Genomic DNA, 14,200 nt, shown 5'->3' with positions numbered 1-14,200 from the left:
TAGAAGCAGCACAACAATGCATTATGAGAGTTGCGGTCCACTAACTAGTACAGACAGTAGCATAAAAATGTAATGAAGCATAGTGACACCCAAGGTAACACAACACACACAACACCATGTAGAGCAGTACCTGTACCTTTATTGCCATTTTCAGACAGATAATGTAACATACAGAACTGACATGCTGCATATTGTTGTTGCAGGTGGGCCAGGCCCAGCAGCCACACACAGTCCATGTGTAGGGGAGACGGACACCCAGTAGCCCTCTGACACCAACACCAGTGGGTCCCTCCACATCTCCACTGTGCACCACAGGCCCAGGGCACTTCCACTGCCAGACTTCAGCGGCGACTCGGATGTGCAGCAGGAAGGGCCAAGCACACCGTCTGCACCAGACAGGCGCAGCCAGATAATGGAGGGCAGGGGTCAGCCAGCATAACGCAGGAGTGCCACAGTGTCCCAGCAGCAACCTCATGAGGCAGGTGAAGGTCCGTCCTTGTTCGGGGGCCTTGAGGCTGCTATGTTGCAGCAACAGCACCTGCAAAACAAGCGCATACTTAGTTTGGACCGGAACCTGAGAGTCCACAATAGACACATGATGGGCAACTGGACGCACTGAACAGCAACATCACACAGCTGCGTGAGGGACAGGTGCAGGCTTCTGAGGACACTAGGGACATTACTAGTGCAGTGCGTGACCTCTGCCAGGAGCTGCGCCATGAAAGGGTTAGCCGACGCAGACAGGAACACCGATTCAGGACAATGTTTGGCAGCTCCTGCAGGTCCTCCAACAGGATGGAACTCCACAGCACTCATCGCCCGTCGCGCTGTGGCAGCACAAGTGGAGGCTGCACACACCAGCAGGGACGTGGTCCAGGGCCTTGTGCACATCACTAATGTGATTGAACTTGTCATGGGACAGAGATCTGCCACTCCCAGTGAGGTAGCCTTGGGGGACACTGAGGACAGTTCTAGCCTCAGTAGTGTGGCCGTATCTGCAGCAGACACCAGACGGCGCAGTGCCAGACGCAGCACTGCCACTGAAGGTGACATTCAAGGTGCCAGTGAGTTAACTGGGCACCCGAGTGGTGTGCGTGGGAGGAGAACGTGACTCTTGCCGCATTTACACTGGTGTTGCCACTATAACGTAATAGTGCGTGACTCAGTTCTTTTGTTAATTTTAGTTTTTTCCATCACCTGTTTACTTCATTTATCATTCATTCATTACCTGACGTAAGGTAATAAATTTATATCACTACAGGTACAGTTGTCAGTGGATTTTTGTCATTCATACGTCTGAAATGGTTGTGTGTGATGTTGGAACGCCTTTGCCTTCCCTCTGCTGCACTGGTCCTGTCTGCTGGCTGTAGAAGTGGTATGGGATCGTCATCCTCATCTGATTCAGTGTCACTGATTTCTATAGGTATGCCCCTGGTTGTAGCTATATTGTGCAAGATTGCACAAGTAGCCACTATTCTACATGTGGTTTCTGGACTGTACTGTAGTGCCCCTCCACTTTTGTGGAGGCAACGGAAGCGACTCTTCAGCAGGCCAAATGTGCGCTCCACAACATTGCGGGTTGCCCTGTGTGCTGCATTGTATCTCCGTTCTGCTGGTGTTGCGGGATTGAGGTAAGGCGTCATCATGTAGGTGCGCACTGCGTAGGCACTGTCTCCTGGAAAGGGACAGAAGGTGTGATGAGTAACTGCCATCTGACATGGGTTTGTCATCTATACGCCATTGTACAGAGTGACATTACCTAGTAGATATCCTTCACCAAACTCCCCAGCTAGCAGTCTTGTGTGAATGCCGCTGTGGCGAAAGATGTAAGAATCATGTGTGCTACCTGGCCACGAGATCAGTTATGATATAGGAGGCATTGCATATCACCTGTATATTCATGGAATGTTGGTATTTACGGTTTCGGTACACATACTCTGTGACTGATGGTGGACATATTGCCACATGTGTGCCATCTATGGCACCTAGGACGTGGGGGAACTGTGCTATCTGGTAGAAATCAATTTTTGTCTGCTGTATTTCCTGTGGGGTGTGGGGGAATCTGATGTACTGTTGGAGTTTGCTTAGCATGGCGTTGATAAATGCATTGAAAAATCTGGAGAGGGTACTCTGTGACACCCCCCCAGCCGCTGCTATGACCCCTTAATAGTTCCCTGAGGCAAGTAGGTGTAGGGAGCATAATACCTGCACATGGGTGGGTATGCTGTGAGTCCTTAGTGTTCTGCGCTGCAGTATGGGTTGTAGCTCAGCTATCAGATCAAGTATCATGGCTGAGTTCAACCTATACCTCTCAAATATTTCCTCCTCTCTCAGGTCAAATAGTGTAATGCGCACTCTGAAAATGTGCTCCTGTCTCCTTCTCCCTCTCCTCAAACCTGCCAAGATCCTCATCCTCCTCGCCATGACGTAGAGTGCAGCCATTGTGGAAAAGAGTCTGAGGCCTTCTGGGCCTCTTTATATAGGTTGCACCTGGTTACCACCTGGTTTCACTTAGTGGTATTTTGCATGTGCAAAATGCCATTCTGCGAAAAATCGCTAAATGTGATTATTTGATGCATGTATTTGCGATTTGGATTTTGCGAATCGCATTTTGCGCCTCGCAATTTCCTACTGGAAATACCGAATCGCAAACTGCGACTCACAAAACCAGGTCGCACCGCAAAAAATCGCAAATTTTGCGATTTCTTATTTTTGGTCTGCGAATGCCTTTCATGCATCGCAGACCACGTTTTTGCACTCGCAAACAGCCGATTTTTGTGATTCTCACCGTTTGCGAGTGCAAATACTTTTCATACATCTGGCCCATAATAACAATTTTCGGCACTCCAGTGCCGGTACTGCACACATAGTTTGAACTCAGCAGGGATGTGTACGTGCTCCATTTTCTGTTGGCGTACGGCGGTAAATCACGGCGTGATTTGAATTCACCAGGGATCCATTTGTTCTTAGCGCGTGGCGGTGAATCACGGTGCCCGAGCAATCTTCTAACGCACTGAGTTACGAGCGCACGGTGTTCACAACGACCGTGCGTCTCGAGCAATACAGGAAGAATACAAGCGTACCACATCACTATGATGCACCGCACAGTAAAGCATGCCCAATTAATAAAGAAAGTTGCAATTTAAAGTCTGCAGCTACGGTACTTTCCCAGTGACGAGCATGTCTTCTTTTGGTGACTTTAGCCAAACGAACATCCCAGCTACAAGTACGCCTTTTTCCATTGCCTGTTGGAACAAAGGCCTGTACTTTCACGAGCAGCGGCAGCCACGCCACTGTGAAAGGTTAAAAACGCTCAATGCGATAACGAGGTCAAGCAGGGCGTACCATCAAACTGTTTACCTGAGAACTGTTGATATTTACAGCGGCGATAGGCAAGCCTTTAATTCTGTGTAAGATTCTGTGCCTACCATTCAGTGATGTCTTGATTATTTGAGTTTAGGTACATTTCATGCATATAATACTTTTAAAATGTTTGTAAACAGGTAATTCTGCAATTATAACCCACATCTTTATATAAATTAATCTTGTCATACGGAAAAATGCAGAACGTCACTGCGCCTCCATACTTTTTATCCACTCCAGGAGAACCCAGCATAAAGTGGGTGAAATGGAAGAAAGTATTTGAACGTTATGCTAATGTTTGTGGTGGTACCCTGAGTTCTAAATGCAAAACAGCATTATTACTACACTGCTTAGGGTCTGACGGTCAGGAAGTGTTCGACCATCTTACTGGTCTAAGTGAAGGGGAAGCTGAAGGAATGAATGAATATGACATTTACAGAAAGAAACTAGACAACCATTACATGTCAAAAGTAAGCACAATCCTGGAACAATACTATTTTGGCAGAAGAAAAGAGAAATGATGAATCGGTAGAAGACCATGCCACTGATCTAAGGACACTTGCTGCCTCATGCAAATTTAAAATTGCTGTGGAAGATCATATTCAAGATCAATTCATGCTAGGTTGTAATGTAGAGAAAGTAATAGATGAGTTGTGGCAAAAGGATGAGCCTTCATTGAAATTAGTGAACATAGCGAAAAAAATTGAGCATTCCATCAAGTGTGTAGATGTAATTAGAAAGGAATTGTCTCAAGAAGTGAATGCAGTAAAAGTCAAACAGCGATCAAATGAAAAGAAAATTGATAGTAAAAAGAACATGGAACAGAAGAGATGCTACAGATGTGGCAGCAAAAACCATCTAGTGTTCTTTAAAGAGTTCCCTGCGTTGAAAGAAACTTGTAGCGGTTGTGTGAGGATAGGCTATTTTTAGAAGGAATGTAGAAACAAAAAGTTCAAAGAAAAGGGGAAAGTCAAAGAGGTAGATGTGGAAGACAACAGCTGCAATTTTGAATGTGGTCAAGTTGTCCTTCAGATTGAGAATGGGAAGAGGAAATCTCCTGTTGCTGAAATCTCAGTGAAAGGGAAAAAAACAAAAGTGTTGTTTGACTCAGGTGGGAAAATAACATTAGCCTCATGGACATTTTATGAAGAACACCTTGCAGAAAGAGTTAAATTACTAAAGCCTGACATAAAGCTACTTGCATATGGTGGAGAGCACATCAAACTCAAAGGGCTTTTTACTGGTGTGATTGAATATAAAGGAACACTTATAACAGGGCAAGTTTGTGTCTCAAAAAAGAAACAGTATTTTGAGTTGGTTCCAACAATAAGACCTAGGTGTGATGCTAGATCCCAAAAGTGATTCACCCTTTAAGTTGAGGGATGCAGTAGAAGCAATGCAAACCAAAACAATGTGTGGTGGTTGATAAATACCCTATACCTAACCTCGCGGACATGCTCATGTCTTTGGGAGGAGCCTGTGTATTCTCGTCTATCAACTTGAAGTTGGCTTATCACCAAATACAACTGGACTGCATCACATTCTACTGGAATTCTCCCAAGTGAAGATTCTTTGTGGGGCAGTTGCATGCTGGAGCTCGTAAAGATCGGATGGCTGGGATGTTTCTCTTGTGTCTAAAATAAAAGAGAATTACTTGGAGATCGGTTCTTGTTGCTGTTATTTACCTAGTAACCATACTTCAGACTCCATTTTTTATCCATATTTCTTCAGCTCAGCTGTCAATTGATTGGGAAAACCATCTTCTACATTATCATCCCCGAGTTAACTACCCAAACATGTGCATCTTCATCCTCACCTAAGCTACTCCAGTCTTCTGCAGGAAACTCCTCAGATTTGTTGTCCTCTTCCAGCAACCCCAGATCCACAGTCTGTTTTTATCTGATATATGTGTATCCTTTCCATCTATAACTATTTGTGGTTTGAATGACAGGTGTCCCTGGTCACTATCTTTGTCCTTCTACACAATTATTTGTAGCAATAGTTTTATTGTGTTTTAAAGTACCCCAATAATTGTACAATCTTAGTCTGTCTAGCTGTCACATGCATATGTATCTGCCTGTAAATGTGTCTGTGTGTATATATATATATGTGTGTGTGTGTGTATATATATGTATGTATCTATGATTTCATCAACCTTTTTATCACCTGCTGTGTCTATCGATCTTATGTTGTTTGCGCAGTGCATGTGCGTTGCATATAATTTTTTTGGTTTTCATCTATCTATCCATGGTAATTAGCAATAAATACTATTATTGCTGTTATAGATGTTGTTGCTATTATGATTGTCCATTCTCTGTGTGTCTCTCAGCCCTAGTAAATTGGCTGGTGCGATACTCTACATTGAACCAGCAAAGCAAAATAGTAGACAGTGTTAATCAGTGTCATGCCCAAACCGGATCCTTCGTCCGCTGCAAATAATTGTTTCAATTGCAGACTTAGGGCTTTATTTAGAATTTGGCGGCGGGGTTACTCCGTCACTATGGATATCCTGTCCTCCGAAATGTAAATCTCAAAGGATATAATGGGATTTATATTTTGGGATATCCGTCATCATTGTGATGGAGTAACTCGTCCGCCAAACTCTAAATCAGGCCCTAAGTATTTATTGTCCTGAAAATCAACCAGTGCACTCTGCCAGCACTGTCTTGTCCGATAAGATGCAGATTTGTTTCAATGATTGAACGGCAACGACCTAATGAAGTTCATCGATCACAGCATGATAATTTAATGTTTACCGTTCCCAATATTCCTGCTTAACATCAGACGAGGAACACGTGCAGTAAACTGGCAAGTGCAGAAAGTGATCCTTGTAAACCTAGCCAGCAGGGCACATCAGTGTACTTTATTTCTGAGCACTGAGCTATAGAAGCTGGATAAACAAGTGCTAAATGCCAGAGATCACTCAGAATGACAGAGTGAAGCTGGGATATGAAAGCGTTCACATACGTCCGTAAACAAATATCCATGTATAATTTTGTCCTGTCTTGTAAAAACCCATCCATCCTCCTTGTAGAAAAGTAAAACTGTTGCACTTGTCCGATATGAGTTCAAATTTGGCTTCAGAGATTACCAACCAACTGCACATAATAAAGGACAGTACGTAAAACAAACTTCCGTTATTTATAGCGCAAACGAGTTAGTGCTCAGACAATGGTTTAATACACGAGTAAGCTTTGGACTGAAAAAAACTGTACCGCATTGTCTTGTGAAGCAGATGTCAGATTACAATGGAGCAGACGACTGATACATATAGAGATACAGCTTAAAGCACACAAAAAAATATACAAGAAAAATGTATTTTTTTTGCTAGCTCAGAATGGGAGTCTCTGAACGTACACAACAATGGTAGCTCCTCTAACTTTGGAGCACATAAAACTATAATGCAAGCTCTACAAATCACATTGACCGCCGGGGCCAGGGTCGGCGGGAGCACCGCCAACAGGCTGGCGGTGCCCCGCAGGGCATTCTGACTGCGGCGGTTCAGCCGCGGTCAGAAGAGGAAAACCGGCGGTCTCCCGCCGGTTTTCCGCTGCCCTTCTGAATCCTCCATGGCGATTCAAACACCCCATACCGCCATCCTGTTCCTGGCGGTTCGGGAACAGGATGGCGGTATGGGGTGTCGTGGGGCCCCTGGGGGCCCCTGCAGTGCCCATGCCAATGGCATGGGCACTGCAGGGGCCCCTGTAAGCGGGCCCCACTTTGAATTTCACTGTCTGCATTGCAGACAGTGAAATTCGCGACGGGTGCAACTGCACCCGTCGCACCTTCCCACTCCGCCGGCTCCATTCGGAGCCGGCTTCCTCGTGGGAAGGGAGTTTCCCACTGGGCTGGCGGGCGGCCTTTTGGCGGTCGCCCGCCAGCCCAGTGGGAAACCCAGAATCACCGCAGCGGTCTAATGACCGCGGACCGGTGTTCTGGAGGGGGGAACTCTGGCGGGCGGCCTCCGCCGCCCGTCAGAGTTAGAATGACCCCCATTATGTTTTACTTCTCTTTTAGAAACAGGTGTTTGTGCATCAAATGTGAAAACTGCTATACTTTCATATATGAGTTAGCAAAATTAATTGTAAATGTGCCACTCTTCTCACTGAGATTTTCAACTAGTACATGATAAACAAGCATTGGCAAAGCCAGTAGGATGCACCTATGAGAGGTATTGGCTCTTGTCAATGTTTTTTAAGCCATATCGTACGGAAGCACAGCTGCTGTGCAGTATAGCTGCAAGTGAAAACAAAATAATATGCTCTGATGCGGCCAGCCTTGCATAGGTAATACATACTAGCTTTGCCAATGCTTGTTCTTCTTTGAAGATGTCGACTGGTGTGCTTTTACCTTGTACTTGTGCTTTTTTTTCATGACTACCGCAGATTCATTTTTCACTGTTCCAGCTTCCATATCAGCAGCTTGTTGATCTGCTCTTTCATTGTCTTTTGCAGCCATTCAAATTTTCTCCAGACAGCATTTCTCTCAACATGCGTTCTTTTAGAGAGTCTGAAAGACACTCATCGATGACTCTGAGGTCTATGGCTTCTTCATCATTAAATTCACTAAATGTGCAGTGTTTTATAAGCACATCAATTCTTTCAACTAACTCATCCATTGTTTCAACAGCCTGCTGTCTTGCTTGATTGAAAATGTACCTTTCATAGTCGACATTTAGCACCAGATTGAACTTGGAACCCAATGCTTCTTTGAACTGATGGTAAGATATTGTAACAGTCTGTGAGATTTTCTTCAGCACTTCTTTTACTCCATCACCGGCAAGGTTCTTTAAATACTTAATGATTTTCTCGTCATTTACTTCTTCTAGGGCATCTATGAAATCATTGAACATCTTGATCCGTGCGGTCCATCTGACACCAATATTTAGCTTTTTGGTGGTGTCGAATGCTGGTGGTGGTTTCAGACACGCAGCTGCATCATCCTTCACACTCTTTTCTACCACCGTTAAGAACATATACTGTTCAGATGACTACCGCTGTTCACCTGGACCTTTAACCTTTGCAAGCACTGGCAGTCTGCTTAAACTTTGGTCATCATGCCCAATCTAAGGTCATCAATCGTCATTCTTTCTTGACAGTGAATAAAGGATCTGTTGCTCTCACATGATCATTGTTGCTTTTAGCTTTTTGCATTGTAACTGGTTGTCACTGCCTTTAGCATTTTGCTTTATATCGATGATGGCTCTGTATTATGGTGCTTTGCAATATTTCTTTTTCAGCCTTACCAATGGATTCTGCTGGGCTTTTTGAACATGCTGCTCTGCTGGGCCTTCCACTCCTTTAAGTGCCGTATATGGCCTGGAGCGGGCTTTGATTTCACACACTCCAGCTTCGAATTTCTTCTTATCGATTCAGGTGTGCGTGGCACATACAAGCAGTTTGCTGTGTCATTGCAAAGTCTCAAGGAAAGTTGTCTCTTCTTCGGGGTGTGAATCTCCTACTCATCGCCAGTTGTAGCATCCTCTCCAGCCCGGGAGCATGTAAATGGCCACTCCACATGGAGGTCTATACCAGATTCCACAGCATATGATCACACACACACTGCACTCTGATCATGCCATAACTGTTAACTACCACACCTCCCAGCAAGTTACATAATTTGTCTATTGAGACTGCCTAGAACTATAAGGATCCTAGCGCACAGTCTCACAACACTACAGATAAAAACCTCCTTTGGGTAAATACAGAGAGGTAAGGAAGAGCTCTGATCTTGAGTCTGACTGGATACTGACAGGAAGCACTTTGCAATCAGTGTTTCTCAAAGCAGCACATGGATAGTTGGGCCAACACATTTGTATTAGCTGCCACCAATTCTGAGGCATGTCATGGTCTGGCCAGGGGACAATAGATACCCATGATGAAAAGAGTTCCAACCTGTGTTGACTGCTGCAGTTCAGCAGAGTTAGACACTCTGCTGGGGGCAGTCACCAGACCCTCAGCCACTGCAGAATACAGTCCTAGGCCTCTTTTGTCCTTTGTTTTAATAATTTGTTATAGTTCATAGTCTAATATCGACAGCACTATTATCAATGATGTCAACAATTATGTCATTTAAAGTGTTATGTGTTACATCATCAACAATGCAATGCATGACGAGGGCACAAGTTATGGTTAGTTTATATAGCCATAAGATGTGAATTTCAGTGGGTTTTGTTTTATTATCATAGCTATATATATAATATATTGTATATGTAATGAAAAGACATGTGATCTGCTTACAACTGGCGTTGTTTGACAAATCTGCACTAAATGGAGCAATCTCTTAATATACTCAGCTACGTTTTGGCAAACCAAGCTTTTTGTCAGCTGGTCAAGGGTGAAACACAGGGTGGATGGGGCAAAAAAAGAAATGCTTCACGTTCAGTCTCGCATAGAAAATTTCGTACTCCACTCCAGCAAAAAACTGATGAACTTTTTACACCAAAGTTGGCATAAAGTAGAATTTTAGCAAAATTGTGGTTTGGTGTAAATCTGTTCCAGGTTTTGATATATTTGCTTATGAAAAAAAAGATGTCCATGGGGCCTGAAAGAGTCATAAATTTTATACATCATATTAGGTGATTTCTAGGGGGTTTCTAGTGCAGTGAATCACATTTGATTTTTTCGTAAGATGTGTTCAGCTGATGAAGGGATTGAATTATTTATTTTCTGCCATGCTTGTGAATCAACACTGTTGAAAACATACATAGATGGGGTAAATATAAATAAAGAGGCGTGAAAAATAATATGATAAGTAGTAAAATAATGTATTCATAGGTAAACTCACAATTTTCCAAAAATGTCACCACACAGCAACCATTTTATATTTGGAAATTGTATGCCATTTTTTGAGCTCATGAGTTTCAGAAACTTTTCAAGGTTTATGAGAGCACAGGAATACGAGATACCGCATAAAAGGAACCACTACAAGTTAGTTTGAATGACCACCAGATTCCGGGTTCAAGAAGAAAGACACAGCAGAAATACTGGTCAAACATATAAAAAACTATTTTGTAGACAACAAGTGCATGAATACCAGTAAATTTATAAGCATCAGAATCTGGATTTAGAAACATAAAAAAAAAAAAAGGCTGTTGTTGGGTGCGAAGCCTGGTAGGTTGCATGCGTAGCTGGCGACATGGCCAGGCAGCATATCAGTCCTGTAGACAATTACGGCTGCGCACAGCCAAAGGACATGCAGCATGGGTTTGGTGCATGGGATGTAAAATGCAGCATAACATTAAAACATGTCTGAAAAGCCTTACAGTTAAAGTGAATTTGTGGATGAGAAAAAAGAAAACACTCCTGAAATTCAGTACTCAAATCACAAATCTCACTCCCTTCCTGAAAACCATAGCTTGCACCCTAAATAAAATGCACATGATTCACAATATTTATACAGATTCCAAATCCAAATTCCAGTTCTTCAATTAAATTCAGCCAACACGTGTTTTGTCTTGGGAAGTGTCCCACTGACTTCATCAGGGCTGAAAATAGTATTTTATCAACTTAGTAATATCCTACATTACTATAAGTAATCATATATGTTCCCATCACCAATCAGTGTACGTAGAAACCAAAATACGAAAATGTTGTTGTCAATAAATGTTCATGCATCAGTGTACATTGTCATATGTATAAATCCACTAGTCCATAGTAAGTCATCCCTGTGAACACCACTGTGGTTAACACATGTAAATATCAACCTATACATAGAAAAAGCTTATATAAATTTAGAATCTTATGCATCAGAACAAATTCAACAATATATTCCCAGTAAAACAAGTGTAGTTACAAAAACGCTCATGCACACATGTGAAACATGTATAAACGAAATGCCACCACTATAGACGTTAACCATAAGTGCTTATACAAAAAACAGTAGCATCCTCATATCCAATGGGCAATACCTGTTTATTTTGATGTCCCAAAATAGTATAAAAACTGAGCATCTCCCTTTCCTCATATTTCTGAATTTATGCAAAGTTGCTGTCAAAATAAGTAAATGATCTTAATCCCTAGTTGAATAGGGCTTAAATAAACAGGGTTTGACCAACAAATATATAAACTTACCCCAGATTTAATAACTGCCACAATCCACTGTAAAAATCTGAATCATTAGGAAACTGTACCTGCAAGCAAATCCATTAAAATGCCATTATCCCACAAGCAAGCCCAACATTGCTAATTCATGTGTCATATTTTAAACAAGATGCCCCCTAATACCACTCATAACGAAGCGTTACTAACTTAACGGCATATTGCCTAACCGCCAGTTACCTCCTGCAGAAATTCGTATAGCTCCACATTGATAATCACAATGTTCACATATTAAGATAATATTATCTCTTCACAAAACGTCACTAACTGAATTTCTTAGTAACCTATCAGAGAAAAAAAAAAAAAGAAAACCCCATGCCATAATCTACTAACTCATGAAATTATCATAAAATATGTGCCTACCAGTGAACTCTTATCCACGAGGAGAACGCCCTGCACGTACGCTTCCATGATGCCGTTCTAGGGAATAGTCCCTCTTTGAATAGACCCATATATAAGGATAGTATACATAAACATAGAACTAATTCCTCCAGGTACCCCTATCATGAAATAAAACATCACCCCCATCTTAGCCTAGTGATTGTGATAACCCATACATTTATGACCAATTTCACACACGATAAGACAGTACATAAATACCTGTTTAAACCCTGAATAATAACTATTTAGAAGAAAGAGTAATTACTTGTTAACCCTACGCCAAGATTATCCAAAAACATACACTTAAGAACCCTTACTAATTTCATGCCCTACAAGGTCCCCATATTTTAAATCGATCATAACATTAGCCACCCCATTTCCACAATATGCCATAAATATGATAGTAACATCGTCAAAACAACTACAAACTTAACTATCCTCCTCAAGATAACCTAATGTTCTCTCCTAATCCCAACCGTATAATGAGGAAAAATGAAAATAAATTAATAACTACCTCCATAAATGCCTAAATTCACCAATACTGTTATGAGCAGACCACCCTCTCTGTGTCCCATTGGATATAGACTATGTTATCTGTTGAAATTATATATTTTGTTGTCAACTTCAATATTCATTTAACTCTATGTGTGTGCATACAGTTCATGAATATAAATTCAAATACATAGTTCAGATTAATACATATGTAAAAACTTCAGACATAGAATTAGTCTTATTGCTGATATTTAGATTGCTGTGCACCCCTACTATATAGTGAAAAACAATTAAAATAAACAATCTTATTTCCCCAAAAAGTACTCCAGTTCCTGGTCCATATTTAATCCATCCTCAACTGCCCTGAGATGCATGATCCATAGCGATTCCCTCCTCCTAAAATGCAATTTCCTGTTACCACCGAGGATCTTTGGGTACATGCTCAATCCCAAAAAATCTGAAAACCTTACTTGCTCCTTGTCTCTCACATATCCTCTTATGTTGTACAATTCGATACCGTTCATCGTCCTGTTTCAATACCCTCAAATGTTCACTAATCCTTATTCTGAGGGGGCGAATCATGCACAATTACATAACATGATATACACCACAAAGATCGTACTACAATAATTGTTGGATTAAATTTTAAACATCCGATTGCCAATATTTCCAAAGTTTTTCTTACTATGACATGCGCACCTGCAGAGCCCACATTGGCCACATTTTAAAAACCTTTTTTGTGTTCGGACAACCAATGATCCTGCGACCAATATAATGGGAAGGCTTCTTAAGGATCTACCCCTCCGATACGTAATCTCAGGTCTATTTGAAATACAGTCCTTCAAGGTAATATCCTGTGATATAAAAAAATCCAATGGTTACTCATCACCTTCCTCAAAACAGCAGAGGTCCCTGTGTAGTCAGTCACCATCCTGACCATATCTTTTTTATCATTACTAACTGTAGTTGGAAGGGGCCTCAATGTATCCTGTCTAGAGGTTTTAATAGCTCTCTATTGCGCTTTCTCAATATCTTGTACTTGGTAACCTCTCAGTTTGAAACAATGGCCCATGTTTTGTATACATTGTCGAAATTCTTGATCTTTGCTACAATTTCATCTGTCCCAAATCATTTCACTAAAGGGTATTGCCTGGATTTGGTGCCTGGTGTTTGGCTTGACGCATGTTAGATGGAGTTGTAAGACGTCGGTTTACGAAAGAGTCTACTTTGTATTTTATCATCCTCGATATACAGTTCAACATCCAAAAATTCAATATTATTCTGACAACATTGACAAGTGAATCTGACATTTGCATCATTATTATTCAGGTAGCTACAAAAATCTGTTAACTGATCAGTATTGCTTGTCCAAATCATAAAACCACACCTCATTAATAACCCCATAATTACAGACCCCAGATCCCCAGAGGTGAGCCCTTTTTTGGCTGTTTGAGGTAGGGCTCCATAACCTTTTTTCCACATAAGGTATCCAATCCAAATTTGCGTCCTTTTTTTCCAACATCCTGGAGATTCAAAAGGTTCCTGGAGGGGACTGAGAAAATAGACAAAATATAGTTATATTTGGAGTTTTTGATGAAAAATAAGGGAAAAAGTGCTGCAGATAAAGTCACCATCTTCCCAACTTTCAGGAACATGCGGAGCTGAATAAATAAGCCTACTTAGATGTAGACAGTGCACGTGCTGACTCGAAGAGCCATGTTGTATCTTTTTTTGTGAGCCTCAGCCCTGCCCAGGGGTTACCATTGGCTGCCTCCATCGTAGTTCTCCAGTTCTTTCTGCCCATTTGTCCATGGCATGCATTTCTCATGCCGCTTTCTGAGTTGACTCCTCCCCGAGAGCAGCAA

At 41.9% G+C, this 14,200-nt stretch overlaps 1 long non-coding RNA gene across 2 annotated transcripts in view; it reads left to right on the top strand.

The window, feature by feature from the left end:
* Positions 1-8,490, top strand: part of LOC138301913 (uncharacterized) — a 149,303-nt gene extending 140,813 nt beyond the window's left edge. For both annotated transcript variants that reach the window (XR_011205160.1, XR_011205159.1), the window contains exons 3-4: positions 7,993-8,083; positions 8,192-8,490. This is a non-coding gene — a long non-coding RNA (uncharacterized lncRNA). The remainder of the gene's footprint in view (positions 1-7,992; positions 8,084-8,191) is intronic.
* Positions 8,491-14,200: the final 5,710 nt, after the last annotated feature.

Source organism: Pleurodeles waltl, chromosome 6, assembly GCF_031143425.1.
Source record: "Pleurodeles waltl isolate 20211129_DDA chromosome 6, aPleWal1.hap1.20221129, whole genome shotgun sequence".
Taxonomy (NCBI): Eukaryota; Metazoa; Chordata; class Amphibia; order Caudata; family Salamandridae; genus Pleurodeles; species Pleurodeles waltl.
Note: the sequence above shows the minus strand (reverse complement) of the source record. Positions and strands in the feature narration are given on the sequence as shown.